This window comes from Peromyscus leucopus, chromosome 14, assembly GCF_004664715.2.
Source record: "Peromyscus leucopus breed LL Stock chromosome 14, UCI_PerLeu_2.1, whole genome shotgun sequence".
In the NCBI taxonomy this organism is placed as follows: Eukaryota; Metazoa; Chordata; class Mammalia; order Rodentia; family Cricetidae; genus Peromyscus; species Peromyscus leucopus.
The window spans coordinates 20,080,748-20,098,901 of NC_051075.1; positions in this window are offsets into that span (position 1 = coordinate 20,080,748).

The window sequence follows — 18,154 nt, forward strand, 5'->3', positions numbered from 1 at the left end:
GAAATGCATTGATCTATGGATATAGAATAAGTCACTAGGAGTCAGTCTAATATCATGTCCATTTTAGTAGAACAATAAATAGTAGTACATTCTTCCATAGACTTATGACCTGTCTTGCCACATGTTCTTAACCCAGTAATGATGCCAAGTATGGGCATTATCTTGTAGAGTGGAAGTAAAGTCTAACCAGAAAGTGGTTAGTCATTCCCATGATGTTTGTACCAGGATCACACCAATGGACATGCCTTCCCTGTCATTATTGTAGTTCACAGGGCTCATAGATGGGTATGGTTGATGATTACTTTTCACTTCTGGTGGTGCATATAAAAAACCTTTCATCTCTATGAAAGCTAGATGGTAGGGGTGAAGCTTCCAGGTTAGTGCCAGATTGATTTCTCCGTGTTCTATTACTCAATTTAATGATGTCTTCATCGATAAGATCTTATCATCAAGTACTGGAAGGTAACCAAGAGTACTGGCAATGGCCTGTAATATTTGGCAGTGGGTGACACCTCATTGGCCAACTACTCCAAATGCAGTAAACCATTCCTGGCACTGGGATTTTTATTTGTTTGTCTCTTGTGTCTAGTAAGGGCATTGTTGTCCTGTCATAGCGTAACTCCATTTTAACTATAGATAGACAGATAGATAGATAGATAGATAGATAGATAGATAGATAGATAGATAGATATGATAGAGAGAGGAGAGAGGTAGAGAGATAGATGATGAGAGAGAGAGATAGAAGATAGAGAAATAGATATATAGAGAGAGATGATGATGATGATAATGATGATGATAGAGAGATAGATAGATAGACAGATAATAGATGATAGATAGATAGACAGATAGATAATGATAAAGAGAAGGAGATGTGGAGATGTGTGGAACCTTGTCTTACGGACACAGCTGGGAAGTTGTACATATGAACTCACAGTGGTTGAAAGAGAGATAGATATATAGAGAGAGATGATGATAGAGAGAGATAATAGATTAGATGATAGATAGATAGATAGATAGATAGATAGATAGATAGATAGATAGATAGATGATAGATAGACAGACATGATGATGATGATGATGATAATGATGGAGAGAGAGAGAGACAGAGAGGTAGAGATGTATGGAACCTTGTCTTCCAGACACAACTGGGAAGTTGTACATATGAACTCACAGTGTTTGAAAGAGCACACACAAAACCTGTGTACAATCCCACCTCTAGCCATGAGCTACTGGCAATTGATAGCTGCTCAGTGAGGGAGAGACAGTTTCCTGATGAGTCAATCACACTCTGGTGGAAGATCACAAATCAAAGAATATGCGAGCAGCACACATGGGTCTTGAATGGTTTTTTTAAAAAACACATATATGGATGAGTATGGAATGGGGGTGGACCTAGGAAGAGTTAGAATGTGAATATAATCAAAACACATGATATAAAAATGTCAAATGACTAATAAATGTTTAAAGAATCTAAAAGAATGTCCAACACAAGACAATTTTGAATGAATGTGATGCCTTTCTTAAATTTTTATACAACAATTATTAGGAATTCATCATCAAAAATGCATCATCAATGAGAAAGGCCTGACTATAAAACATTAATAACACATAATAAAAAACTCTAACCAAATGAATATTAAATTTTAAAATAGACACTGTTTTATTTAATGTTTTGTCAGGAAAAAAATTGTCTAAAATTTTTAAATAGGCAAAAGAGTTAGATTTTCTTTCAGTGAATTATTTTCCAATTCTCTGGGGCCAAAGACTAATGTGTGGATGCTTTATATATGTAATATGCAAATAATGTCTGTCAGAAACTCACAAAAACATGAATGTTAACTCACTTTGTAACTAAACTAGGGACTCAATAAATACATCAAACCTCTTCCTACTAATGTAACATTTTACTGGATCCCTCAGAGCTTACCAGATAAATTAAATCTTTGCCATGTGCCCATTCTATATCTCAGCAAAGATTACACCTTGGCCTTGAGAAAGTCCTATCAATGTGTTCAATGACTGACCTTTTAGTATATGGGAACTATAGTGAAATAACTCCAGAACTTAGAAAGGAGAGAGATGTGATTCTCAGACAATAAAAACTGCCATGCTTATTTGCACAAACATCTGGTGTGATAAAGTTAGCATTGTTCATACATCAATTTACACACTCAGCAGAATCCTAACAAAGCACCATCAGATTTCTTTGACGTTTTTTGACTTTTGAAATAATTCTGAAATTGTTCATTTGTAAAAATAAAAAATAAGAAGAAACCAATGAAAGGCAAGAGTTTTAAGGAAGGACTAGACATTTCAAATATTGAGAGCTACTGAAAACTTGCAAATGAAAATATATTATACCAAAACATGAACAGATACAGGTGAGAATAGAAACAGATGCGCTTTATATTAGTCAAGGTACTCCAGGGAAACATAATCGGTGTGGGTGGATGGGTGTGTGTGTGTGTGTGTGTGTGTGTGTGTGTGTGTGTGTGCACGCACACGTGCATGCGTGCATGTGAATAAAAGATAATTTGTTTATGAGATTGAGATTGGATTATACAATCAGAGGCTGGATAGGCCCACAACGGCTTTCTACAAACAGGAGAACCAAGAAATAGTAGTAGTTGCTTAGTCTAAGAAGGTAGAAGCCTCAGAACAAGATGTGCCAATGATGCAGCCACAGTCTAAGAATGAAGACCTGGAAGGTCCCTAGAGAGTCGAGGTGTGTTTCCACATTGAAAGATTAAAGAAATGGAATTGAATGACCACAGGCAATGGCAGCAATGATACAGGAAAGAGTAGCTTCCTGATGCTGGAAAACTTCCTCTTCCTCCTGTACCATCTAAGCTTCCAGGCTATGTCTAGCCACATTTCCTTCAGGTCTTCCCCTCAGATGCTGTCCCGCATATTAATCATCTTTGGAAATACTCATAGACATGCCCAGAAATTTGCTTTACTAATCTCTTGGTATCTTTAAATCAATCAAAATTAACCATCATACAGCTGCATAAAGGAATTAACCTAAGTCAAAACTAGCAAAAGTGGCATCTCAAGACAGGGTAAAATGAACGGCATTGGGAAATGTCTGGGGGGAAACTGACTTACACTGGACTGCAGCTTCACACTTAAACCAAACAAATCCAAAAGGACAGTTTGAGAATGAGATCATATACACCCTAGGAGAAAATCTAGAACCCTCATGTCCTTGGAATAGGGAAGGTCTTGTCAACTGACTTGAAATTCAGAAGCACCCTGGCTGATAATAAGCAGACTAGAACATAATTTTTAAAGTGTGTTGTAGATGTAACCAACCATCTAATTAAATAAGAAACACAGAACCAATGCAAAGAAGAAAGCCAAGAGATCAGAGCTAAGAGCGTTACCCACCTGCTGCAGCTAGCCTCTTCAGTCAAGAGACCTCTCCAAAAGAGACCTACTTCCTGTCTGTTTGTCTTTATATAGTCTTTCTGTTCTGCCTTCTCATTAGTTGTAAACACAAACACATGACTGCCTCGTCACTGCCTGTATGTACAGACTTCCAGGTCTTCTATGGTTGGTATTGAGATTAAAGGCATGTGTCTCCAATGCTGGCTGTATCCTTGAACACACAGAGATCTACCTAGCTCCACCTACCAAGTGCTGTGATTAAAGGCGTGCGCCACGAACTCCCAGCTCTGCTATGGCTTGCTATTAGCTCTGACCTCCAGACAACTTTATTTATTAACATACAAATAAAATCACATTTCAGTACAAATAAAATATCACCATAGTGTGTGGAGAGAGTGAGTGAAGTTTTCTACCTCTGTGGAAAACCTGCCATCTGCAAAGTGGAAAGATAACTAAGAAATGTGGCAAAGTTTTATCTCCTGGCATAAACAGCTAATTTCTCTTTGACTTTCCTTTTTTTTTTTTTTTTTTTTTTTTTTTTTTTTTTTTTTTGGTGTTTTTGAAACAGGGATTCTCTGCGTAGTTTTGGTGCCTGTCCTGGATCTCACTCTGTAGACTAGGCTGGCCTCGAACTCACAGAGATCCACCTGGCTCTGCCTCCCAAGTGCTGGGGTTAAAGTTGTACACCACCACCGCCTGGCCCTCTTTGATTTTTTTTTAACTACCATAAATTAGTAAGAAAATGCCCAGTAGGGAGATATGCAAGATATTAGAATAGCCAAATGAGACAAAAAGAAAACAGAATGGTTCCAGAATATCTGTGATGAAATTTAGTCTTTACAAAAAAGCAAATAAAAACGGTTAGCTACCAATCTTCACTTACACTGGCAAAAATGCAGATGTTTCAACAAAAAAAAATAATAATAATTGGCTTAAAAAGTGTTAGGTGTTATTTGACATTTCAACCAAATTTTGTTTTAGTCGATTTTTCTCTCCCCCATCTCCCCATCCCCTGTTCCCCTCTCACCCACCCCCACCCCAGCATGCCTTCTGCTTCTGGGTTACATGTGTCATTTTGCCCTCCCTACCCATTTTTCAGCACCCCTTTCTCCTCCCCCTTGGTCTCCTTTCTGTCTGTGTAGCCTCTGTGCACACTCACAGCCATTTCCATACATAGACATAGACATAGACATAGACATGACATAGACATAGACATAGACATAGACATAGACATAGACATAGACATAGACATATCCTGTGGTGGTTGGAATAGGAACGGCCCCCATAGGTTCATATCTTTGAATGCTTGGTCATTAGGGAGTGGCTCTACTTGACAGGGAACAGGAGGTGTGGCCTTACTGGAGTACTAAGTGTGCCCCTGAGGGTGGGCTTTGGGATTTCAAATGCTCAAGCCAGACCCAGTCTCTCTCTCTCTCTCTGCCAATCTGGATGTAGAACTCTCAGCTACCTCTCCAATACCATGTCAACCTGCATGCCACCATGCTTCCCACTATGACAATAATGGACTAAACCTCTGAGTATAAGCCAGCCCTAATTAAATGCTTTCTTTTATCAGAGTTGCTGTGGTCATGGTGTCTCTTCACAGCAATAGAATGCAGATTAAAACACCTAAGCCAAGATTCACATGTGAAATATACCATGTGGTTTTTGTTTTTCTGAGTTAGGGTTATCTCACTTACTCTTACATTTTCCAGATCCACCCATTTTCCTGTCAGTTTCAGCTTTCTTTACAGCTGAGTAAAATGCCATTCTGCACATTTGCATCACACTTTCATTATCTGTTCATCTGATGAGGGGATGATTTCATGCCCATGTCACTCTGATAGAAGAGCAATAAACATGGAGGCACAAGCATCCCTCTGGTAGACTATGGGTGGGTTAGAGTATCTGGGTAATATAAAAGCTCTATTTTAAATTTTTTGAACAACCTCAGCTGGGCTTGGAGGCACACACATAATCCCAGCACTCGTTCAAGGCCAGCCTGGCCTACAGAGCAAGTTCCCAGATGGCCAGAGCTACACAAAGAAACCCTGTCTCGAGAAAAGAAAAAAACCTCCATACTGATTCCATAGCGTCTGTACTGGTGTGCATTCTTACCAGCAGAACCCAGCTGTACCTCAGCAGTCCACAGGCACCTTTCAATGAGTGGGAGATGAGACGTGTTGGGTCAGTTTTAATTTTTGAACCATATAGACTTACTATATAACCAAGAATTAAATCTGGAAGACTCTCGACAAATGCTTTTCAAAATACCATTCTAGCAATGTTAGAGCACCACTGAAGGCCCACTAAGGAAAATCTGTTGCTGCTGAGTCAGAGAATGAAATCTACCTCTTGGTGGTGACACGCCATTGTCTCCCCCCTTAGAGCTGAACCAGTGGGGCAGGCCAGTGACCTTGAGGCAGGTCCACCATAAGCCATGCTAAAGAGACAGGAAGAATAATCTTCTCCTAATGAAGACAGAGTACTTTCTCTTCTCAGAACTGTTGTTCCCAGGGTCCCTACACGTCGTCATGAGGTTCTGCCAGATCTGTTCTGAGTTCTCATTCAGACAGGTTAACTTTTCCCTGTTTTTTTTTTTTTCTTTTCTGTGTCTTTCCTATACTGACTAGAGCCTAAACATGTGTTTGCTCTGGGCCTCCATACACTTTCTCTAATGTTCCCTCCCTGTCATGTGACTACATATGGCTGAGCTCATGCTAGCTTACCTCAGACAGAATGGCTTCTTTTCCCTTCTCTTCTTCATTCTCCTCCTCTAGGAAGCTGCCAAGATTTGCAATCTACTTGCCATGAAGTTTTTTAAAAACTCTAATAAATTTGATCTCAGACTTCTGTTTGAGTCCATTCTTAAATTCTTTTATTAATGAGACAAAGAACCCCAAGAGGGGACCCCAATTTCCCTGGTATCATCTGATGACCATGAAAGGACTCCTCAAATTTTTTGGGAACAGAATCGCCTGTAACACCTACCTCTCCCTGAACCCATCTTTGAGCTACTGAAAGTGTTGATTTATTGAGGGCCCTGGAATCTGCACTGAAATGTCCCCCAGGTGACACAGAAACACATGGTAGATAACTGTAGATTAAATGATAAACCTGTACCAACCAAACCCATGCAAAGTGAACTGGAGGCACAGAATGGCATCAGCCTTGATTTAGATGACATAGCCCTTCCATACAACGAGCCCGTGGAATGGAGCGAGGGCAGGGGCGGGGGAGGGGGGGCAGGAACAGCAACAAAGAATAAAAGGGGAAGCAGCAGAACAGAATGTTTCTAAGCATTTTCCAAGACAGAAGGAACAATACTCACAGATCTTTGAATATGACGGTGCTACTGATAGATCCATACAAGGATGGTTCAAGCTGCCTTCCTGCCGCCACTAAACATCATATCGCTTAATTTTGTTTGCTTGATAACTGGCCTACAAAGCAACTTTGCAAAGGCAACTTAGGTTCCCCCACTAGTTCTGCCTACAACAAAAGACAGGTCATTTTTAAAGAAAAAAAGAAAGATCTCTGTTCTATCACACACAAATATGAAAGGGGCTATATATGACACATAACTAAATTCATTCAATGACACAACTTTCGTCTTGCTATTCATTTTTCTGTGTTTAATATGTTAAAAATGTTTCATTCATTTTTTTCATTGATGTTCCAATCAAAATCTAGTTCTAGAAAAATCCCTTCTTATAGTTTTATTGCCAATCTTGTGGTTTTTTTTTTTTCTAAAATAGTGAATAGGGAGGCTTCTGTTTCTATTAAAAAAATGAAAGCCTATGAAATTAGCAGAAGTATTAGAACAATAGCCTTCAAATGTGCTTTATTTTTAATTGTATCACCAAGAAAAGAAGAGTGTAGGCAGCATTTTGGAGGCTCTCTTCACATGGACGATACAAACCACAAAACTAGTGGGATTTTCTTATACCGTCTTGACTCTATGACCGGCCCGTAGCTAGTGCCTCTGCTTTTACGTTTGTTCAGTTTCTAGAGTGGGCCTTCCAGAACAGCTTGTGAAGTTTAGCCGCCCATGTGGCTACTTACAGTTCCAACTTTGACCTTAGAGCCTGGTGTTAGGCTTATCCTTCGGCTCAACAAAATGGCAATCCTCAATGACTTCTTGATCCACTACATCAGATACTTGGAGGTTTTAAATGAAGATAAAAGGATGCTTGATCATCAAATCTGGAGGGATGAGGGAAAGGGGCACAGTTCTCAGTCCAGCTGAACTATGCTTTTCCATCTAAGTATCTACGGAAGAAGCCCATGCTGAAGGACAGAATCTGGGGACACTGCGCAGCTCATTTTGTCTTCCGGTTGCGCCCAGCCTCAGCCAGATCGTTTTGGCTGCCACTTTCAGCAAGAATTCAAGAGAGGAAGGCTGGAAACTCAAACAGAAGGACTAAACTATAACGATAATGGACCCTACTGCTATACAGCAGCAAATGGGGAGGCTGGGTGTTGGCGGCTGTTAAAAAGAAAGAGGCCCGTATTTTCACACTTTTGACGTGTTCTCTGAAGAGCCGGCAATCCAGGTAACCCATTTATTGTCAGTGTGACTCTACATTTAAATGAAGGCTGGGCTCACACTGTAAAAGACTAATTAGACCTCACGGAAGGGAAAGGGGAGGGAGTAAGAGGGGCAGCGAAGCCTCAACGTGTGACGAAGATGAACCAATCAGAAAGCTGGCTAAGATCTCATTCCCCTGGGCTTTTCCACCATGGGCACTGCCCACTTTCCCACCCCAGCAAGGGTCTAAGAAGTGGGGGTAACTGGCTGCGTGTGGACTTTAGATACAAAATAACCTGCTACTTTTCCCAGAGGAAAAGAAACCGATTGAGTGAAAGACCCCATCCTTAAGATGACCTTCCACATAATTCAGGTAAGATTTTAAGTCTCATCAAATATATTTAATGAAGACAATTACTTCATATAGTTATTTTCCGATTGTAATAAAGGTGTTTTGAGAATGTTATTTATGAAATCTCTCTCCCTTTTTTTTTTTTTTTTTTTTTTTTTTTGTCCTAACCCAGCAAGCAAAACACATTCCATTTATTTTTAAACGAAGTGAAAATTACCCAGGTGCGCTCGATAAGCTTTCTATACACAGGTCTAAATATTGACAAAGGGAGATGTGTCACTGGAAAAATCATCAGCCTAACGATTATCACGTTAGCATGGTAAGTGGGAAAAGATGCAAAACTGTGGTGATATACTGTGTATCCTAATAAATTTGCCTGAAGATCAGAGAACAGAACAAGCCACTAGATTAAACATAGAAGCCAGGCAGTGGTGGCACACACCTTTAATCCTAGCACTCGGGAGGCAGAAATCCGTCTGGATCTCTGTGAGTTCAAAACCACCCTGGACTATATGAGATTGACTCAGTCTCAGAGAGGAAATAGAGCTAGGCAGTGGTGGCACACACCTTTAACTCCAGTACTTGGGAATCACATGCCTTTAATCCCAGAACTAGGAAAGTTGAGACAGGAAATGATATGGGTGGGCGGAGAAGGGTATATAAGGCATGAGGAGACAGGAACTGAAACTTTTCAGCTAAGGAACCCCTTTTCACTAGAGGCCTTTTGGCTAGAAAGGCTTTTTCAGCCTGAGGAGTCCTAGAGATAAGAGGTGGCTTGTTCCTTTGTCTCTCTGATCTTTCAGCATTTACATCAATATCTGGCTCCAGGTTTTTTTATTAATAAGACCTTTAGAAATTAGAGCAACACAAAACTTCTGAATGTGTCGATAGAGATTATTTCATTTCCACTAGCTCTCAGCTGTACTGTGAACACTGGCGGCTCTTTAAAAAGGAACTACTTGTTTTAAATAAGATAAGTAATGAAAATTTTTTGATCTGAGTTTATCAGATGTTACTGGACTGGACATTTTTAATATATAAAATGGAGTTTTTATCTGAATCTGTCAAATGTTAATGGACTAGACATCATTAATGTAATTTTTGGCTGTATATATTGTATATACTTATTGGATAGTTTTTCTTGTATTAGTTATAAGCTTTCTTTAATTTTAGACAAAACGAGAGGAAATGTGGTGGTATTGTGTTCCCCAAAATACTGTGTACCTTAATAAGCTTATCTGAGCAAGCAGTGCAGGTCAAGAATCTCTTTTTGTGCGTGAGAAAAGATCCCTGGTCCTAGGGAGATCATACTGTCAACTGTCACTTCACAGTGGCACCAAAAGGACAGAGGTGGTGCAAATGGAGGCAAAAGTGCTTTTCTCGGTTGTTCTCCTTATAAAGTACATCTGGACTCCTCTTTCGTTGGGTTTCATGACTGATTCCCACAGTTCTCATCAATCCCAACACCCACATCATTTCAGAAAATAGCGGGGAAGCCTACCAGATCAGACCACACTGTTGCATGTATGATTCTGAGAAAATACAGCATCTCAGTATTCATTTAATGACTTTTTTCACACTCTAGATCTTGATGAGCTGCACTTGAAGGTAAGAGAAAATGCTATCAATTGTTTGGCATTAACAATCAAGTATATCTAAGAGACAATTCTAGAAACTTAGAAAATCTCTCTTTTTATCACTAGGTAATTACGATAAACTAGGCTAGTGCTGTACCTGCTGAAGCATTTCTGCTCATCGTATAGCTGCTGACGGGGTTCAAGACACACTGCCCATGCTGTTGTACCTCAGCATCTTTAGAAAGAGAAAATGCAAAGGGGTCTGACTTTAACCCACCCTTCTACCCTAAAGTAGGTGTAATGGTTAATGTCGTCATCTTAACAGGACGTAAAATCACAGAGATAAACCTCTAAGTATGTCTACAAGGAAATTTCTAGGTTGAATTACTTGAGATGGGAAGACCCACCCTAACTGTGGATCACACTATTCCATGGGTTGGGGGTCTATACTGAACAACAACAACAAAAAAAAAAAAGCCATGCAGCAGCATCCATCTCTATCTGCTTCCCGACTATGGATGCAGTGTGACCCTCTGCCTTGTCCCTGACACGATGGCTTGTTCCCTCGGTGAGCAACCAAAAAACCTTCTTTCTTTAAATTGATGTCGTTATGAATTTTGCCATAGGAATAAGAAAAGCAATAATACAAATACTAATTTGGAAATTTGACCTTTCTCTTAAGTAGGTCATAAGACCTTCACATACCCTCGGGAGAAAGGATCACACTGGAACAGAGACTTTCAAAAGCAGGCCATGAATAAACCTCCCCACCCCAGTTTATTATCATTCTTATACCTGTTATACACTCGTCTAAATCATGTTTGTCCATAGCTACCCATTTCTTCACTGTTCTTAGCATAGAAATGTAGAGCCTTCCTTGCCTCTTTGGGTCTTAAGATTCTGTAACATAAAACCTGTATTAAACAAATCTCCTCTTATGCCTTTTCTCGCTAATCTGTCTTTTGTTTGGGGAACCTCAACTATTAAACTAGCAACAGTAAAGAAAAGTCCTATCTTCTGTCTGATAGCCTCAGTGATACATTGTAGTCATTTTTCTTTCTCCTTCTATTCACAGCTTTCTTCTTTCTATGCACTCCTGGGTCACGTGCTCCTGGGGCCTGCTTTGCTTCTTGCTTTCTGCCTGTCTGTGTTTGTGCTGCTACCTTACTCCTGCCCCTGACTTCACCCAACTCCCAGATGGTGGCTTTCCAAAATCCATGCAAATCTACATGTGCTTCTTGGTGTCTAAAAGGTCCTCTACAAGGCACTCTATACTGAGTGTTTGCCACTTAGGCTCTTCACGTGCATATGTATGAAAGGCGGGGAGGGGGCAGGGGTGTGCATACTACCTTTTGAATTTCCATTTTGTTTTAACTTCATGTTTGCCTACCCTAGTGGTTGTTGGAGTTCAAAAAAAAAAAATGACACTCTGGATGACTGTTGATTTCATGTTCGAAGACGCCTTGTGGCTGCTTCAGATTCAAGGCCTGTGACACTGCCTTGGTTCTCTCCATCCCATACAGGGAGCACCAATAAATCTCCTTACTTATCCAGTAAGATGCACCAAAGGAGGCACATAATTGCCTTTAGTTTCCTTACTGAAATGCCAATAGCCAGAGATGATCAGGCTGGTGTTAGAAAGACTGAAGTCTGTCAGCATGTCTGAACAGACTTAAGTCATAGACCATTGTCTTCTGTTTTAGTTCCGTTCAGTATGCCAAAGTGAATTATTCACAAGCCGATGTCTGTTCTGTGGGCTTTTTTCTAGGCTGCTGTATGTTCTCCAAGCCCATTGATGTTCCCTGAAAATCATTTACAGTCTCCCTAAAGTTTGTCTGTATACCCTAGTTTTCACCTACCCTTTAGAAAGGGGTTTGTGAGCTTCTGATCCGTGCTGTGCTACTGGGTAATTTAAACCTGGTGGTGGCCTCTGAGCATGGTAGTAAATGTGGAGGTTTTTCTCCAGTGAATCTCTCTGCTGTCCATCATTCCAGTGACCTTTAAGAGCAGAGAGAAGGGGTTTTCTTCTCCCCATACACGCCCCTCATGCTGCAGCCACTTACTTGATCCCTGTGTTTTTATCACCTTGTCTGTCCCCCCTTCCTTGCCCATTTGTCCCTTAGGGGTCACAATTGCTCTCATGGGAAATCTAACAACCCTGGGGAGTATTCGATCCTCCAAGCTCTTTATTAGCAAAGCCCATGTACGCCTTTCCACACAAGAACATGTCACGCACTCTTTTAACTACTGCTTCTTCTTCCTCTCACTTCCAGGATGTACAGATCTTCATGCTTTCTTCTCAGCTTGGACCTTCCAGTTTGGCTATACTCTCAACCATTGCCACAACCTCAGACCTCAAGACTGAATTTTCCATTTCTGACACCAACCTATCGTGGATGAGAATTCCCACTTTCAAATGTGTGCTGATCCTATCTACCTAAGTACCTTTTCTAGCAGCTCAAATCTAGTGTGTCTAAAATGAATGCTACACCAGCCTAGTGCTCCTGGTGACTATGACTTACAGAACTCCCAGTCACACAAGTCTGAATTCTGTATGTGCTACCATGAACTCCTGACCTCATTCCCCAAGCCTATTCCCATGCCCCATAAACACCTTACTTAGAGGTCGATTATTCCACTCTGATAGCTTCCACCCTTTTGCCGCCACACAACATCAAGAATTCGTTTCATTTGCCTGAACCAGTGGTCCTCAATGTGAACTGACAGTGTCAGAATTGACCTGTGAACTCATTAGGACTGCTGAGGCTCAGACCCCACCCACCTCAGACCCAACGAAGCTGATACTATGTGGGTGAGGCCAGAAAGCTGAGCCCTAATAAGACCTCTGACATAAGCTAAACTTCGAGAACCTAAATTATTACAGATAACTATGTATTGGTGACTTTGAGCTGGCTTTCCTGTCTCTAGTCTTTCCCACTTCCATGCTTGCTATGAATTACTTTTCTAAACCATTTGACCCTTGCACGGTCATCAAATGAAACCAAATTCTTCATCATGACATCTGAAGGGCACACACTCAAAACGACAGGAGTGGAAAGTAACTTCCTCATGACAGCAACAGGAACACACTCTGCCCTCTTTTCCCAGGATTGGAAGCATAAAAGGTTCTAGACTCTTACCACTCTTATCCACTCACATACTGGATCCAGTCCCATGCAGTCAGACAAGGAAAAGCAACTGAAAAGATGAATACATAAACTATCTTCATTCATAGTCAGCAGGATCATAACAGTACTCTTTTTTTTTTATTGCTGTGACAAAATATTTAGAGAAGCAGGGTTCATTTTTGTTTGCAGTTTAAGAGGAGATATTGTCATCAATGGCAGGACAGGCATGGCCTCTGGAGCATGAGGCAGCTGGGAACATTGCATCAGCAGTTAGGAAGGGGGGGGCTCAACTTATTTTCTCTCTCTCTCCCCCCCCTTCTTAAGTCTCAGACCTCACGTCATGGGGCAGTCTTGACCACAGTCAAAGTACCTCTTCACTCCTCACCTAAGCAGACATACCCCAAAGTGTGTCTCCCAGGTGATTCCAAATCCAATCAAGTTGAAAATGATCTGGATTGACCATCACAGTAATGCAACTTTAAACACTACTAAAACCAAAAAAATAAATTTGACAAGGTCATAGACTATAAGACCAATATTCAAAAGTCAAGCATTTTATATCTATATAAAAGGAACAAGTAATCCAAAACAGAAATTATAGAAAGATCTCATTATTAATAAGATACTGCTTAAGGACAAATTTAAAAGAAGTAGATTTCTCCTCTGAAAACTATAAATAAGTCTGAGAGAAATGAAAGGTCTCAATAAATGGAATTATATTTCCTGTTCATAGAGTAGAAGTTTCTACATTATTGAGATAGAAATTTTCTTTTTTTTTTTTACATTTTTTCTTGTATTAAATATAGATTCTTTTCTCATACAATGTACCTTGATTATTGTTCCCCTCCCTCTACTCCTCCACACCTGCCCTTCCCTCCAGATCTACTCCCTCTCTGTCTTTCATTAGAAAAGAACAGCTTCTAAGAGATAATAAACAAACATGACAAAGTAATACATAATAAGATGAAGCAAAAACTATCACAGTGAAGTTGGACACAGCAACCCAAGAGGAGGAAAAGAGTCCTGAGAGCAGGCACAAGAGTCAGAGACCCACCACTCATTCTCACAGTCAGGAGTCCCATATACTAAGCTCATAGCAATAGCATATACACACTGGACTTGGTGCAGACACATGTAAGCTTGTGCTTGCTGCTGCGGTCTCTGTGAGCTCATATGCACCTTTCTTAGTTGACTCAGAGGGTCTTGTCCTCCTGGTCTCCTCCATCCCCTCTGGCTCTTACATTCTTTCTGCCTCCTCTTCCACGGGGTTCCCTGAGCTATAAAGGAGGGATTTGATGGGGAACTCCAATTTAGATTCTCTGTCTGCATAAATGTCTGGCTGTGGCTCTCTGCATCTGTTTCCATCTGCTGCCAGAGGAAGTCTCTCTGGTAGTGACTGGATAAGGCACTGATCTGAAATTTTCTTAAATGTTACACATTTGAAGCAATTAAAATAAAAAATCCAAGAAGTCTTTTTTTTTTTCTTTAGAACATGATCTTGAGATGAAAAGGAAAATCAAAGGACCTATGTGGATATCACTCTGTATGCTGTGAATGTGTTACTCTGATTTGGTTGATAAATAAAATGCTAATTGGCCAGTAGCCAGGCAGGAAGTATAGTATAGGTGGGATAAGCACAGAGGAGAATTCTGGGAAAACGAAGGCTGAGTCAGGAGACGCTGCCAGCCGCCACCAAGAGAAGCAAGATGTAAAGATACTGGTAAGCCACAAGCCACATAGCAAGGTATAGATTTATAGAAATGGGTTCATTTAAGATGTAAGATCTAGCTAGCAAAAATCCTGAGCCATTAGGCCAAACAGTTTTAATTAATATAAACGTCTGTTTGTTTATTTGGGTCTGAGTGGCTGCAGGCCCTGGCGGGACTGGAACAAACTCAGCTACAGACCTAGACTAGCACAAATACCTTTTTAAGAGAACAAACTAAAATAACTTATACTGTGCAATTCAGAACTTAGTATAAAGCTGCAACAGTGAAGGCAGTGTGGCTTGCAAAGGCAGACAGAAACACAGGGAGTGGTCCAGGCCTGGAGACGCATCCACAGACCTACAGCCAGTGAATCACTAAGAGCATTAGGAATATTTTCACTTATAAAAAAAATTTACATAAACCTAACAATTATGAATATTAATGGGCTATTGGCCAGCATTTTGATAACTATATATACTGTGTAATGCTAAATCGGGTTAAATATATGTATCTCCTCAAATATTTATCATTTTTTGTGGTTGAAACTTGCAAAGCTTGTTCTTCCAGTTTGTAGAAACGCATAGATTATCACTGCTATCTATGGGCACTCACACAGCAGAACTCCCTTCTGCCAACTATAACTTGGTGTCCACAGGTCAGATGCTCCCCATTCCCTTTCGTCACCTTGCTTACCCCTGGTAAGAGCTATTTTACTCTGTGCGACCACTCCTTCACACCCCAGAGATCACTGAAATCATGTGATACCTGTCTTCCTGCCCTGAGCTGATTTTATTGGACATATAATCTCCTGTTCTACCCATGGCATTGCAAATGACAGGCTTTAATTCTTTTTAAGACTGCGTGATATTCCATTGCATCAGTGTGCCACATTTTCCCTATCCATTCATCAGCTAATAAACATTTAAGCTGTTTCTGTTATGAACAGTACTACAATGAACATGGGAATTTGGATGGCTCTTCAATGTATTGATTTCATTTCCTTTAGATATGTGCTTCACAATGGGATTGTTAGACCATGTGATTTAATCTACGTTTAATTCCTTAAGGAAATTCCTTTTTTTTTTTTTTCATAATGGCAGTAGTAATTTATAGTTCACCAGTAATGTCCAGGGATCCCCTTCTCTCCATATCCCACCCAACACTACTTATCTTGATTTTTTTAATAGTATCTGTGTGATTCAGGGTTGCATAAAGTAATAGAGCATATAAAATTATGAAAGGGGATCAACTAGGTTGGCTTATACATCCCACAACATCTTCCTACAAGCTGGAGTTCTAGAGATACCAAGAGCTCCTCTGTTCAAAAAGACTAGAGGCTTCAGAAAAAGTGGAGGAAAATGGTTCAACCCCAGTGGAAGGCAGAAGGCCTCAAAGATTCCTAGAGGGTCACTGTTGTGAGGCCACACTCCAAACTGGAGGAGCTGGAATAGGGGTCACTGTCAGTGATGGCAACATGGGAAAGGGACCCAGTTAAGAAGGATGGAGCCCGGAAGGGTACAGGAAAGCTGTTCTGTTGCTTTTTCTTCTCCCAATGATAAAGCTCATTGGATGGTGTTCCCTGCCCCGCCCTAGTCATTGCCTTCCCTTATCATATTGGGCTCTGCATGCCCCAGTAGTTTTTCATTCTTGACTCATCAGGATATTTGGTGGTATTTCTGTGTGGCCACTGGTCCAGCAGCTTAATTTCTGGCATAGGAGGATAAGCCTAGGTACAGCTTCAAAATACTACCAAGCATAGTATTTGAGCCATCCGGAGACACAGCTGCTGAGATACAGCCATGGGTTTTTCTCGGTTAACTCAAATTTAACTCCTTACCTAACCAGCTGGTCGGGATCTATCTAACCACAAAAGAGGTGGCCCTACATAACACCCTCTTCATTCCAGCTTGTGTGTGCCTAACTGCTTACTCTCACAATTACAGGGTAGAAAAAAAAAAATACATGCATATGATATGTCTGAAAATAAAGGACTTGTATCTGGTGTGTGTGTGTGTGTGTGTGTGTGTGTGTGTGTGTGTGTGTTCTTACAACTCAATAAGAAGTAAAATACTAAACTAAAAATAGTCAAAGAAGTTGAAAAAACATTCCACCAAAAAAAAAAAAGAAAGAAAGAAATTGTCAATGTTATTAGTCCTTAGGGAAATATAAAACCACAGTGAATAGCATAACTACAAACTAAAATTGCCAAGGTGACAATCTTAGATAATGACAAGGATGCTGAGAAATTGTATCACTCTAACATCACCAGTAAGATTGTGAAGTGGTACAGACAATTGAAATGAAGAGTTTGGCAGTTCTTTAAGAGGTAAAATCTAGAATTACCATATGCTCTAGTAATACTACTTCAAGACATATATCCTCCCAAATGAAAACATACACAAAAAAATTGTGCATAGATATTCATAGTAGTTTTATTTATAACAGCCAAAAAATGTAAGCAATCTAAGAGGCCATAAACTGACAAATTGAAAAAATGTGGTAGATATGCATATCCATGTAATGAAATACTATTAAGCAATAAAAAGACTGAACTTGAGACATGTGCTACCTTCTACTTGGCTGAACACTGAAAACAGACCATTATATAAAAGAAGCCAAATGCAAAACACTATGTATTTTGTGACTCTGTTTACATAAAAGTTCCAGAAGAGGTGGATTTACAGAGAGAGAAAGCAGATACATTTTCCCCTGGGGCTTAAAAGGATAACAAAATTGACTATAAAAGAGTACAGGAAAATATTCTAAGGTTAGAAATGTGTACTAGAGTTGAGTGTGGTAAAGTTTGCTGAAACTTCTGCCCATCTGCTACAAATTCCTGAATTATACAATGTGATGGTTTGTTTTATTGTCAACTTGCCACAAATTAGAATCACCTGAGTAGGGCCCCTCACCTGAGGAATTGTTCTGATTGCCTTAAATGATATGGGAAGGCTCATCCAAGTGTGAGTGGCAACTTTTGGTGGCAGCCCAAACTGAAGAAATTATTTCCAAGGTTGGATAGAAGAAAGATTACTCACCATTGGTCTGCTCTGTTTTCCCTCTTGCTATGACGTTGATCTATTTTGTTGTTGGTGTTGGTGGTGGTGGTGGTGGTGGTGGTGGTGATGATGATGATGATGATCCTTTCACTGACATCAGAACCAGCCTTTCCAGGCTTCCATCACTGACTCAGGACCAGCAGCTCTCCAGGAGTCATCTACACTTTTGGCACCAGAATGGGCCTGCTAGGGCACACAGCCTCATGGACAATGCAACTATCAGGTTCCCAGTCTCTCAGCTGTGAGACAACAGTTGTTACTATGATGATGTAAGCATTTAGTGAAGTCTTAATATAGTTGTACTATTGGTTCTGTTCCTCTAGAAAATTCTGACAATGGGTGGCTCTTATATTATATAAATTCTATCTCAATGGTGCCATCTTAAGACATAGTTTCACTGTTACTCAT